This window comes from Perca flavescens, chromosome 1 (genome assembly GCF_004354835.1).
Source record: "Perca flavescens isolate YP-PL-M2 chromosome 1, PFLA_1.0, whole genome shotgun sequence".
NCBI classification, from domain to species: Eukaryota; Metazoa; Chordata; class Actinopteri; order Perciformes; family Percidae; genus Perca; species Perca flavescens.
In genome coordinates this window covers 32,838,411-32,851,551 of record NC_041331.1, presented here as the reverse complement: position 1 = coordinate 32,851,551, position 13,141 = coordinate 32,838,411, and the positions used below count along the sequence as shown (strand labels likewise).

The window sequence follows — 13,141 nt, the reverse complement described above, 5'->3', positions numbered from 1 at the left end:
TGTTAAATGTTGCATGCAACAAGCAGCAACACTTGTGACCCCAACAGCAGAGCTAATGCAGCAGATATATGTTTTGCAGCAATGACATGGTTTGCTTTGGGTGTGGTCTCACACTTAGCATCCCTCACTCAGGCCGAGTCGCTGTTAGTTTCCCTACCTACTGAACAGTCGTCAAATTCAAGAATCTCTGCTGTTTTTGGCAACATGATGAGTCTTTCTCTAAAAGCTCAGAATTTTTGCACTGTCGAAATGTTCCGTTCACAGCAACCAACACTGCCCAGCACAAAGCTTTTAAACCTAAATTAGTCTTGATGCAAGTAGTAGTTTTTAAATGGATCCCAGCCTATTGTTTACAAAGGATAGCTATCAAACAATCAATTTGTTCAGCACCAGAGAATTTACAGATGGCACAAACCTAAATAATGTACAGCCCCCCACTGTTTTGGGAGATGCTAAACATGTTGCTTATTGAATGGCGAGATTACTTTTATGTGTCGCTTTCTGAAGTGTGCACACATTATCGTGAGACTGCAGGCAAAGTAGCACATGCTCAGATGAAGGGAGCTTACAGTATATGTGCACTGTAGAAGTAGATTAACTAATGAGATAAGAAGGACCATGATCATACATGCGGAGCAAGCCATTCAAAATCAAGTGTACAGAAATTATGCTGTTGAAATGCACTTGATGACTATAGAATGTTGTGGAAGGTGTTTTCTTTCAGCTAAAACATCAGATGTGATTGTGTCACATGCAGCTAATTAGTGGTACATTAAACTGAATATTCAACCTGTCAGTCAGTTAGAAATTATACTTTCACTCTCAGTTACTCTGGTTGGACATTATTTCAAATGACCTGTGTATTTAGGCCACTGTTTATAACTTATGGCTTTTTTTTCTCTAGTCTGTGGTGTTTTTTAAGCAATTACCTGAGTGTCGGTGTCATTTCCATCTCTCCCTTTTTACAGTCTGTAGCACTGGCCAAAACAAGGTGTAGAGACACAGTAGGGTATGGCTTAATGCTATAAAATGGGTACCAAATTATTTTTTACACATCATGAAACATTATCATATTCTAGATTATTTAAAAATAACTAGAAATATATATATATACTGTACATAATACCACTAAAAATGGTAAATGTTCATCTACTATGGTTTGTGGTCACAATCGCAAAATGCAGCATTGACCTCTGTGCATACCCATGAAGGGCTAAAGTTATTAAATTAGCAATTAAATCGGGCTGAATGTAAACTCATTGACACGTCAGTCTTTCAGCCATTGCTTAGCTCTGCTCAGTTCAGCTTATAGGGTGACAGTCACCTTCATGCTGCATCAAGGGAACAGCACAGGTGGAAGACGGACACTTGGCATGTCATCCTGTGCGACTCTTAATATCCATCCAGATTTACATACTGAGAATTTAAGTGATTTAGGGTAAATGATTGACTTGCCTCTTGAGGTGGCCGGCATCCCAGTGTGAGCGCAGGATATATGTGACTCTTTCTTTTCCACTCCTTCTACCTTTCTCCTGGTACTGAGTCACCTCGCCTTTGGGGCTTACCACAGGAGTCTCTATAAATGATCCTTTAGACTGAAGTGGAGAATCAAGATTAATGCACTTTCACGTCCCACCCAGGCTCCGGGGGAAAAACTCTTATAATTAACACCAGGGGGGCTGCAGGCTGCTTTTGGAGAGAGGTCGAGGGTGAGGTTCCTCGACCATAGAAAAAGAGCTGATATAGGTGTGAGATTTTCAGAGCGTGATGTATGCTGCTGCTTTGGAATAATAGTGGAGTGGTAACAGAATGACCTGCCAGACACCTCACACTGGCTTACTGTTATGGGGACCAAGTGGAGGTGCAAGAGTTCCTGGATTACTGCATCATTCATAGTGATCATTGTTATACCTATGTGAATTATCACTGAGGCAGACGACTGTACTTTTTTTTTCCCCCAGCCTGCTCCCTCAGAGATTCCAAAGTATTTTTGCATCACTGTTTAGTGTTAAGTAACTGCAGGGAAAATGAGACACATGTACCTCTAATGAAATGTACCGATCTTAAGAAATGCTTAGCATTTAAAAGAATAGTTTGCCATTTTAAAACAAATATGCTCATTCCTTCTTTTTTTTTTTACAAGAGTTGGATGAGAAGATTGATACCACTCATGTCCAATGATTAATATAAAGCTACAGCCAGCAGCTGGTTAGCTTGGTTTAGCTCTATTCAACAGTACAACAATCCACCTCCCAGCACCTCTAAAGCTCACTATTTAATATGTTATATATTGAATACGGTAGCAAAACCGAAGCATTGAGAACTTTGTAAGGGTACAGACAGTTTACTAAAAAGATAGATTATAAAGACAGTCGCGTTCTCGTATACAGGCGGCCGCCATCTTGGGAGCTACGTTCTTTCTAAACTATCTTTTTAATAAACTGTCTGTACATTTACAGTGTTCTCAATGCTTCGGTTAACATTTAGGGACCCTCATGCTACTGTTGAAGTGTGGTGATATTTTGAGCCTTTTTAGTGGTATAAATAGCGATTCTTTTATTTTTTTTTACTTTCCCTGTGCCCCGAATACTAGTGTTGTAAGCTAATCAGCAGTCCGCGCTAGCTTGTTTCAAGCTACAAACACATTCGATTAGCATGAAAACATGTCCCAGAGAGCGATCGAGTGGGTACACATCTGTTATTAACCCCTAGGTTCGTTTTGCAGGGGAAGTGTCCTTTAATAATACAGCTTTAGAAGACATTAAATGAAAATAAACAATATTAAAAGCCTTTTTTCGCTGATACTTTACTGTATGTCCTCAGACACTTATCCTTAGCATTTAACCAATCAGATGTTAGACAGCAGCAGTGATGGTGTTTTTATTTATTGATTTTATTATTGTCATATGTTTTAACTTAAGATTGGACATTTTTTAAAGTCACTAATGTTTTTATAACTGACTTCAAAACTTGTTTCAAAAAGAGGGGGCTGAAGGAAGGGAGACACAATGCAGTACTTAACTTTATTTGGTGATGTATTTGGAACCATACACCACAAAGTTTACTTGAAGGCTACTTCAATGCATGGTAAATACTAATACAAATATAACCTTTTATATCTCTTCCCACGCTGGTGATACCAACCCCTGTTTAGATATACTGTTTATCCCACCCCCAACCATTTGTGTTTTGCAGTCCACACAGGATCCTATTTCCATTTCAGCTCTCTACTGTATATTGAGGCATGTAAGGCATTTGTTGATATGTAAATGCATCCATAAAAGCAGATCTTTATACCATCTACGAGTAGTATACTTATCCATTCTTGCACAGAGAAATTGTATGGTGTGTTTGATCATCTGGTAATGATCTTTAAGTATCACAGAGGTTTAGCTGCTTCCTCATTATCCTGAATACTTCTCCAAGGTTATTCCCAAACATTTACTTTCATAGTCCCATTTCGGTTGTTTGTCTTTGATAGTGACTTTGATTGTTGTTGTTTTTGTCTGTGTCAAAAAGCAGCGGGCCTGCTGTTTTTTGAAGAAAAAAAAAAGGGGGGGTGAAGTTACCGACCGGGAGAATGAAATATGGCACTTACATTTCAATGTAAATGAGGAAAGTAATGGGCACAGTGTGGATATACAACGGTTCATTAGATTGAATCCACTGTGCCGCTGTATCTTTCACGTGAACAATCTCCTATAGCCCAAGGAAATTAGTGTGCAATCTCGTGTACCTGCTGTAAATGAATCTGTCCATCAGCTTGTGTCTCAGGTGTTGGAGCGCAGGAATGGTTCTGCCCTGCCACGGATGCTTTGGGTTCTCAGACAGAGAGAAGTTGTTTGTTAAACACTAAAGTTGGACTTTACTTTTTGATTGCCTGTGTTAACAATCTCAGAAAAAAAAAATCTTTTCAGGTATGGTTGTTGCTGTTGTTTTGTAAGATTCCAAATTACTGTGCTGCAGATGTTCATCCAGTGTCTCAGTGAAGGTCTTTCATTTCATCTCTGACCTCTGGACTCAACAGCTAGCACAAGTCCTCTTTAAAGGGTAACTACCTTTTCTTTCAACCCTATTTTCCTATGTTTTTGTGTTTAAGTGACTGATGGGAACAACAATCTTTGACATTGGTCCAGTATTAAGCAAGGTCGCTGCAGTCGGCAGCAGCAAAACAAGCTACAATGTAAGTTAATAGGGCCATTGTCCAGCCTGTATTTACCATCACAAAAGTGCTCTTTTTGCCACTGACAGGCTCAGATTAAAATTTAAATGTCTGACAACATTATGGAAAGGATCCCTTCAGAGATAGATCTTTTAACGTCTTTGAGACCTTTCTGTTTAACCAGTGACAGCTCTGAAGTCGCAAGCGCTAAACCTACCAGACGCCATTTAAAAAAAGCAATACTTTTAGCGTGTATCGAGCCAACATATTTTCACATGTAAATCGGTAAACTATGTGTTTATTTCAACCAAAACTAGAGTTGTGATGGTTGAATAAGTGGAAAGACGATCCACAACAGCTTTTCATAGTTTTATTTTCTGTCGACTTTGAATGAAGTGTATTTTACGATGCTAAAATTACTGTTTATTTACATGGAGTCTGGTGGGTTTAGCAAACTCAATTTTGCGGATGTTTTTATGTTTAAAAACAGGATCTTACTCTTTAACAGAAAGGTCGACCTCCTTAGAAATCCTTTCCATAATGTTGCCAGAAACTTAGGGCCCTATCTTGCAATCGGCGCAGCTCCAATCCTGAAGCAAGTGTCTTTGCTAGTTTAAGACCGACGCAGTTGTCAATTTCCCATCCTGCGGCGCATCTTTTAAATAGCAAATGCACCTGTCCCCATCTTTGCGCCCATGGGCGTGCTGGTCTTACAGGGAGGTGTGTTCAGGTGCATTCTTGGCGTAATGCTATCTTGAGGCACTGGAAAGTGATTGCGCCATTGACCAACAAAAACCTGGTCTAAAGTCAATAGTGCAGCATTTCAGTGTTATTTTAACAGAAAATTAGTAAAATGTGCCTAGGCTTATGCACAGCGCGCGCACACTATGCTTGTTACACACACACACAGGGAAGTGGAGCAGCACACAAACATGCAAAAATATTTAAAAAAATATATATTACAGTGCAAATCCGCCATCATAATAGCAATGCGCCAAGGTACAAACGCACCTGGCTTTTAAAGGGAATGGGAGATGACACTCTGATTGGTTTATTGCATGTTACGCCCAAAACACACCTATGAATTAATGAAGACACTAAGTACAACCCTTTTGAACCATGCGCCCAGCACACGGAGCCTTTTTTCCACCGTCAAACTAGCAAAAGTAGATTTGGACACGCCCTAAACGCACCTGCGCCATGCGCTTCACGCCGTGCGCTTAGATTGTTAAAATAGGGCCCTTAGAATATTAATCTGAGCCTGTCAGTGGCAAAACAAGCACTTTTGTGACGGTAAATACAAGCTGGACAATGGCCCTATTAACTTACATTGTAGCTTGTTTGGCCGCTGCCGACTGAATCAATTTTGCTTTATACTGAACTACTTAGACACAAAAACATAGGAAAATAGGGTCCAGGTTGAAAAAAACTGTAGTTACCCTTTAAAATACAGATCCTTAGATCTCTCTAGAGGCACGTAGGTTGGGTTTGAATCTGATGAGAAAATGCATGAGTGAAAATTGTGTTGTGTTCATTTGGGTGATGGATAAGTTACCTTCTGACAGGGAGCAAATGGAAGCCAGACTTTCAAATGCGGCGCTGCTCCGTAAAACAGATATTCTTCAGCGAGCTTTGCTATTTGCGAAGACTCCTATCATTTAGAATGACAGACTTTATTACTGTTTTAGTTCTTGCTTTAACATTTTGAAGCTGTGAGCAATGCCCTTAGGGTTTCATTTAGGATTTATCCACTTCACACCAGGCTGTCATGTGTAAAATGTAATAAAGGTATGATAATGAGCATCAATTAGGAGGTTGAAAAAGCTCACTAACAGAGCTATTTTTGTATTTCCCCGTGATTGATGAAATATTAGGATAGACTCAGTAAGTGCTTCAAACGTATGTGCGTAGAGTCATAACTATTCACGTTTACAGTATATCTAAATCAGAAGTCGATTCATGAGGTGCAGCTAGGGTCTTAATAGGACACAGAGCATGAGCAGAATCTCCACTGCACTGATTATTAGCTCATCTCATTTATGTTGGATATCTCACCAGGAAACACAAATTAAAAGATCAGTCCTGATGGGCAACTCCACTGTTTTCATTTAGAAGTCCAGTTGCATGCGGATATAGCTGACTGACTTGAATAATGTATCTAAAAGCCGAACCTCCAAGCATATAGCCAACTATATTGCTTTTAAAAGCTTCAAGTAGGAGAGCTTCATGTGTGACATAATTAAATTCCACCCAAGTTAATTCAAACTGTTTAATGATGCAGCGAGAACAATTTATTTCGCTGTGCCAGCGGTGGGATGGTCCGCAGGGGCTACGAGTGAGGAGAGGCATTAGAAGTTCAGAAAGACACTTGTGATACAGAGAGGAGGATGTGTAGGTGGAGACAGACTTGAAGGTTGTAGCATCCTTGGAAACCCATCTTCCTATTGGTGTGATTGTTTATTTAACAATACCGCAATCACTTTGTTTGTTGTTTTCACCATTTATTTTACTATTATTTATATAGATAATAGTAGAAATGATGATTAGTAATCTGCGCCGTGAGACCACATTTTACCAGTGGGATTAGCTCTGCTTGCTTTAGTTATTGGGTAAGCTGTTGGTTCCTGTGACCCTCCTGCAGTGTTTCATTATTTTTCAAAGCTAATAACCTTTCCCACGGTGAGCAGTGTTGACATTATACGTATTGTGTTTTTGTGTCTTTTTCCAGGAGTCAAGGCCAGACGGCGGGTAGGAGATGAGTCTGGCGGGTAATCCCACTCCACCTATCCATCAACCTGGCGACTATTTCCAGCGTCCCCTACAGAATGTCAAAGCCTCGCTGAGCAGAAGATGAGTCCATCATCTTCTTTCTAAGACTTTCCCTCGAGTTTTCATCAAAAACACATAAACACATCATGTGCCATTATTTTTCTATTGCCCTCCCGTTCCGTTTCTGTCAGTGGAGGGCCGCGGCAGTGAGTGAACACAGTTGAGTGAGTTGTTCTATGCAAAAGAGAAGCTCTGTTTGAAAAGTACAGGATGTGACAGGATCCTTTCTCTGTCGCTGACATCACTCTGTATGGGTTGTGATGGGGCATGTGCCAGAGATCTCCTGTCTAATAGGAAGTGAGACACTTAAAGAGATGACCCTGCCTTAGTTGCCATCACTGTCTCTCTGCCAGGGAGGGAGCTTGGCTCTCCCATTACTCCTGCACTTGCTAATTAGCGTCTGTCGCTGAAGTAACTTGTACCTGTCAGTGTGCGCCGCTCTCCTATATTCAGTAACTTGAGGGAATTGAAATTGAATGCCAGCTAAGCTCCGACAAACTGCAAATGGTGCATGGGATACACCCTGATTTTCTCACTGACCTGACAGCCTTATATGTAAGAAATTGTTTTTAATGAACACAGAGTATCTCGGCTAGTTTCTACTGCCAGTGTGGAATGTTTTATCTCTCCCAGACTAGGGGCATTTTTTTTTTATTGCATTTCTTTAGGTACTTGAGCAAGTCCATGCGCCATATGTCCATGTATGAGTGCCAAAACCATTTGTGTCAGATAGCCCAGTGCCTATTTACATTAAAGAGACATGGTGAAACTGCCTGGTCATTGGTAATTATTGGTCCCATTCCCGGGGCCACTTTGGGCTCGTTCACGCAGAACAAGGTCAAGTTTATTACAGACATTTCTTCACCCACAGGATTAGCCATGCTGCTCAAATTCATCCTTCCACTTTTCCATTAGTTGATTTATCTGCCGACTAGACTATTCTACATAATGAGTAAAACATGAATTATAGTCAAAGCAATACAAATATTTCATTTACATGCAGATCAACACTGACATGTTGAATTGTTCCCAGTTAGACACAGTCCTATTTTAGGGCTAATCCCCCTCTGTTTGCAGATGCTCAGTCATCCCGAACATTTGACTTGTTTTGAATAATGGATTTTGTCTGTGATTGTTTGTTGCTGTCATACACGAAATAGCTACCTTGCATCAAGTCTGACTTGTATAAGTAGTGCAGAAATACCTCCCCCAACAACCATGCACAGGAGCACACGCACATACTGTGTCCTCTTCCTAAGCTGGATGAAACTGTTGATCAAACCCCAGGCTGTGCCCAAATGCGCAGATCTCTCTGTACAGTAGCCCTTGACCTTACTGTGTGTCCTCATGGCCCAGACACCCGCCTGAAATTAAATTACAGATTACTGGCTCCAAGCCCAAAGAGGGGTTTATTTGGTTGGCCCCTCTCTGAGAAACGTGCATTCTCTCGTTCAGGGACTGGAAAATGTCATGGGATTTAAGGAAGAAACAGTCTTGAAGACATTTTCTTCTGACTGTGAGCCCTGGAGCCAATGGTTCCCTAAAACTGAACTGTCTGCAAAGACTTCTAAATCTTACATTGCAGGTAAGAAGGTAAAATCAAATCAAATAAAAAAAAGACAAGAAAAGTCAAACTGAAGGAACTCTGACAAAACAGCAGCTCACTGCTGAATGTACACCTTGGGAATTAAAAAATCAGTCTTGTGAGACATAAGAAGCAAATGCCAAGCCCTCATTAATTTTGAAGTCTGTCAAGCCTTTCACAATCCTTAATTCCAAATTACATTCACTTCAAACATTCAAATACAAGTGACCATCAAGTGGCAATCAATAGGGAAAAAAATCATGGATATGTGGTTACTGTAAAAAAGACAAAATTGAAACAACTGTTTTAAAGTTGATAATTACAACTTATAACTTAAAGGACAGGTTCAGATTTCTTCCTAAAAACAAAAATGCCCACTTGATTTGGCTAAAGTGGTGGCACGGTGGTCCCGTGATTAGCATTGCTTCCTCTTAGTAAGTAGGTACTGCTGAGTACCCCGGGCAGGACTGAGGCTTCATATTACTGTAGCTTCAGCTGAACTTTTGTTAGCATTTTATCGCCCATTGCTTACAGTGTAATTGTGCTAGGGCTTGATCATTTCACTGCCATAATGGACAGAAGGACAGATGACAGCAGTCGATACCTATTTAAATGCACATATTGGCATGTGACTGTGTGTTAAGACAGATTTGACTTTTCTGAATTAGAAACACTTTGTAGTCAAATGTACATCAGCATGGTACAACATAAGGGGCAGTGAGTGCAGACAGCAAATTGAAATTTGGCAGTGTATCACTCAATAGTAAAAGCTTCAGTCTAAATTTGTTCAAATACATAGCAGCATGCATCACAAGCCTGCTATCAGTTGACTTGACCTGCCAACTACAGTTCTTCACTTAACTTACTTCACGTGCGTAATTGATTGCACTTAATGTCACCTCTTACAGACTCGGGCACAAGAGGATCAACGTTTAAGATGCTAATGTAACATCTTTATTTATCTATCAAAATAAAACTCTTGGCAGGGTTTCGAGATGCCCCATGCACAGCCAAGCCTCGGACTCGCATAAGGGAACATTCCACAGATTAAAGAATTCAAACTCCCACCTAAAGCAGGGAACGGGTTGGTGTGGTGTTTGCATGTACAAGTACAATGCTTACTGAAATTAAAAGGTTGGCATGAGTACATACAAAGTTAGTCAAGAAACAGAGGCAAACAAATATATATGTGTCCCTGGAAGCACAAAAGATTTGTGTGCTCACATTGGAAAAAAAAAAAAAAGTCAGGTATCCAAAATTGTCTCCATGAATGTATGGAGACAGGAGCCAAAAGGGAAACAACTTGAGTTGCTTATAATGTTTGATCAGTTTAAACTGCCACGCACACATTTACAGTATAGGCACACTTCACGCACTGAGTTGGTGCATGTTACAGGGAACACATATAACTGCTATTTGTGACGAAAAACACTGAGTGACTGAACAAACTTTAAGAAAGTGAGGCAACTATATGCTATCAATGCAGATGGGATAAAACAATATATTTTGCGAGGGAGAACACCAATGCACTTATTTTTCAGAAAATTCTCCATACTCCGCAGAGCTCACATAACCTGGCTCAGTGGTCCAAACGCGCTGTAGATTTTTATTAGCACTTCTACTACTCTGCATTTGACTTGATTTGAACATGAGGTCCCAGTAAAGTAGTCACTGAAAATGGGGCCAGATGCGCTTCTTAAATTTTAGTACACAGTAAATGCTTAGTGTGCTCTTTAGTCAATATCTTCCTTTATCCCGTTCTTTTCTTTAGCAGATACTTCAACGTAAGCATACACACTTCTTCCATCCTTTCACTTCTACATGAATCATTTCTTTCCCCTGTATTAAAAGTAATCTCAGTCAAATAGAGAGAAGGCAGCTGGTAGCTAGTGGCCCATGTTCTGTTTGGGATAGGACACCTGATGTCAGTGGCTCTCAGTCCAAGTACTGCGCATCCAGAGCTCTGTCGGTTTCATTCTAGCAGTCTAATAAGGGACTGATTCACACCAGGGGCCGCAAGTGAAAGCAATTAAGTAGACGGTAGTAAAGAAATCAAGGAACAGGATTGAAGACCACTGTGTAATTGGTTTATTCATGGAATCGTGGGATACTCTATCACAAGTTATCAAGGTGCGTGTAAATAGCTTGGGCAACGGCCAGTAGTTAGTTAACTCTGGATGTAAGCATGGTGTGTAAACACGTTCTGCGAAATCTGCTCACTGTGAGCATCTTTGCATCATTTTTACGATCTGCTGGGTTTGTTCACCGCTTAAGGAGAAAACACTGCCAGCATTTTACGCTGTGTTTTATTTCTCCTGAGGAGGTTCGATAATGTGTTTAGTATGCAGAGGCGGGAGTGAAACATAAAACAGGCGAATCAACTGCGGTAGTGATCCACCAATATGGGGTAAAATTAATGCTTAATAATAAGTTATGAAATGTATATCAATTTACATGAATTAATTCAAATTTAACTTCATTAAAATCCCAATTTCATTCTCAACATTGTTAAACAATCGGCTATTGAAAGAATACCTCTGGGATTATTATAGGATTGCTATCACCTCATAGGCGTCTACTTCTTTTCCTCTAAAACACAGATTATTCTCGTCTCAACCTCTGAGGTAACTGAACATAATTGTATGAAGTTTAGCTTATTGCATTAAAGTGAAATATAGAAATGTTGGAGAGTTTGCTTATTCACTTTCCTGCCGAGATTGAGACGCACATATTGATATCGCTCTCATCTGTCCATAAATATGAAGCTACACATGGGCACCTGGGTAGCTCACCTGGTAGAGCGTGCGCCCATATACAGAGGCTCAGTTCTCACCGCTGCGGCAGCGGGTTCAGCTCCAACCTGCGGCCCTTGTTGCATGTCATTCCTCCTCTCTCTCCCCTTTCATGTCCAAGCTGTCCTATCAATTAAAGGCCTAAAATGCCAAGAAAAATAATCTTAAAGAAGAAATAAAAGCTACAGCCAGGAGATTGTTAGATTAGTTTTGCTTAGCATAGATACTGGAAACAGCTAGCCTGGGTCTGTCCAACAGTTAAAGCCTTCTAGCACCCCTAAAACTCATTAACTATGGTGATGGCTTCAGGATTGTTTTACCATTTGACCAAGTCATGCTTGCTGTTTCCCTGTTTCTTTGTGCTAAGCTAGGCTGACTGCCTGCTGCCTGTAACATGTATCAAATAGATATAAAGTGGTATCGATCTTCTTCGTCACACATGCATTACAACCCTAAACTTATCTAGAACTTACCCGGAGTAGCTGTATGTGAGAACACAAATTTCCAAATAGTTGGACAGGACATTACACAAACGTTACCCTGCCCGCTCCCTTGTACAAAGTCCGTATAATGTCCGATTGTAGATGGAACCGCTTGTTTGAAGAGCTCACGGCAAGAGAGTGGGTGTGCTGATGACGTTTATATGATGCTGCTGGCATGAAAACTGAAGGATACAAACATCTGAGAGTGAAAAAGAAGGGTAATTTACACAAAGACACCAACGAAAATGTCTAACCGGAGAGACAATGAGATTTGGGAACTTCTGTCCGTGTAGGCTGACGCCAAAATCGTCAGACAAATTCAAGAAACAGCAAGAGACTTGGTTGTTTATGACTCAACTTTATGAATCAAACACAAGTAGACCAAGCATTCACTATAGTCTGACATGGGGGTTGTGAGGTAAGTAGTACCAGTGGGATCACCAGAACAAACTTAAACAAATACACCTCTCTGTTTTAATAATCACTTGTGGTGAGAATACTGACCTTCAATTAAACCGTCTTATTAGAATGCAAATATAATGTGTAAGGATAGCTGTGAAGAAACGGTTGTTAGATGGCAGAAAACCTTGTTTATGTTCAAAGTCTTTTTAAAATCTGTACGTCCCTAGTAGTTATCTTAAAGGACAAAAGAGTTGCTTTTGAGGTTAGATCAAAATTCCTTGAGCGAATTCACAATGTGAAAGTAAGAGAAGAAACAAAAAAAACTTGAAAGCACCTGAATTCATAACATTGTAATCCTCCACCCTGAATGGCAAGCAGCCTTACTGGGCATGAGATGTTGCCATAAGGATTTACAAGAAAAAAAAGACAATTGAGGTGCTAAGAAGAAAAGCCTCAATCCAAAATGTACAATAATACCAGCTGTGAATATATACACAGAGATTTTTGTAAAGCTTTCAGGCCTTTTGATATCTCTGTTGTTGAAAAACTGCGTAAAGACAACTTATATTTGCAAGATAGAGAATAAGATCATGGATATGTACAGAAGTAAATACATGGTGGGCATTTTACTGTCATGGTGAAGAGGGAGCTGAGCCTGAAAGAAAGGCTCTTGGTTTACCAGCAGATACCATCCAAAGCTCTGTGTAACTCTGGGTAGTGACAGAAAGGATAAGATTGCACGTTGAATCACAGCTCAGAGTTGCTCCATTGCTACTTTGCATCAAAAGTTGAGGTGTTCAGGGAACGTCCAACTGAGAGGAGACCCTTAGGCAGATCAAGAACCCACTGGCCTGGGAAGGTCTTAGGATCCCTCCGGATGCTTGAGAGA

At 40.4% G+C, this 13,141-nt stretch overlaps 1 protein-coding gene across 2 annotated transcripts in view; it reads left to right on the top strand.

The window, feature by feature from the left end:
- cd276 (CD276 molecule) overlaps nucleotides 1-7,763 on the top strand; it is a 79,256-nt gene extending 71,493 nt beyond the window's left edge. For both annotated transcript variants that reach the window (XR_003692620.1, XM_028578821.1), the window contains one exon: nucleotides 6,891-7,763. The gene's annotated coding sequence lies outside the window, so the exon portion shown is untranslated. The remainder of the gene's footprint in view (nucleotides 1-6,890) is intronic.
- The last annotated feature ends 5,378 nt before the right edge of the window (nucleotides 7,764-13,141 follow it).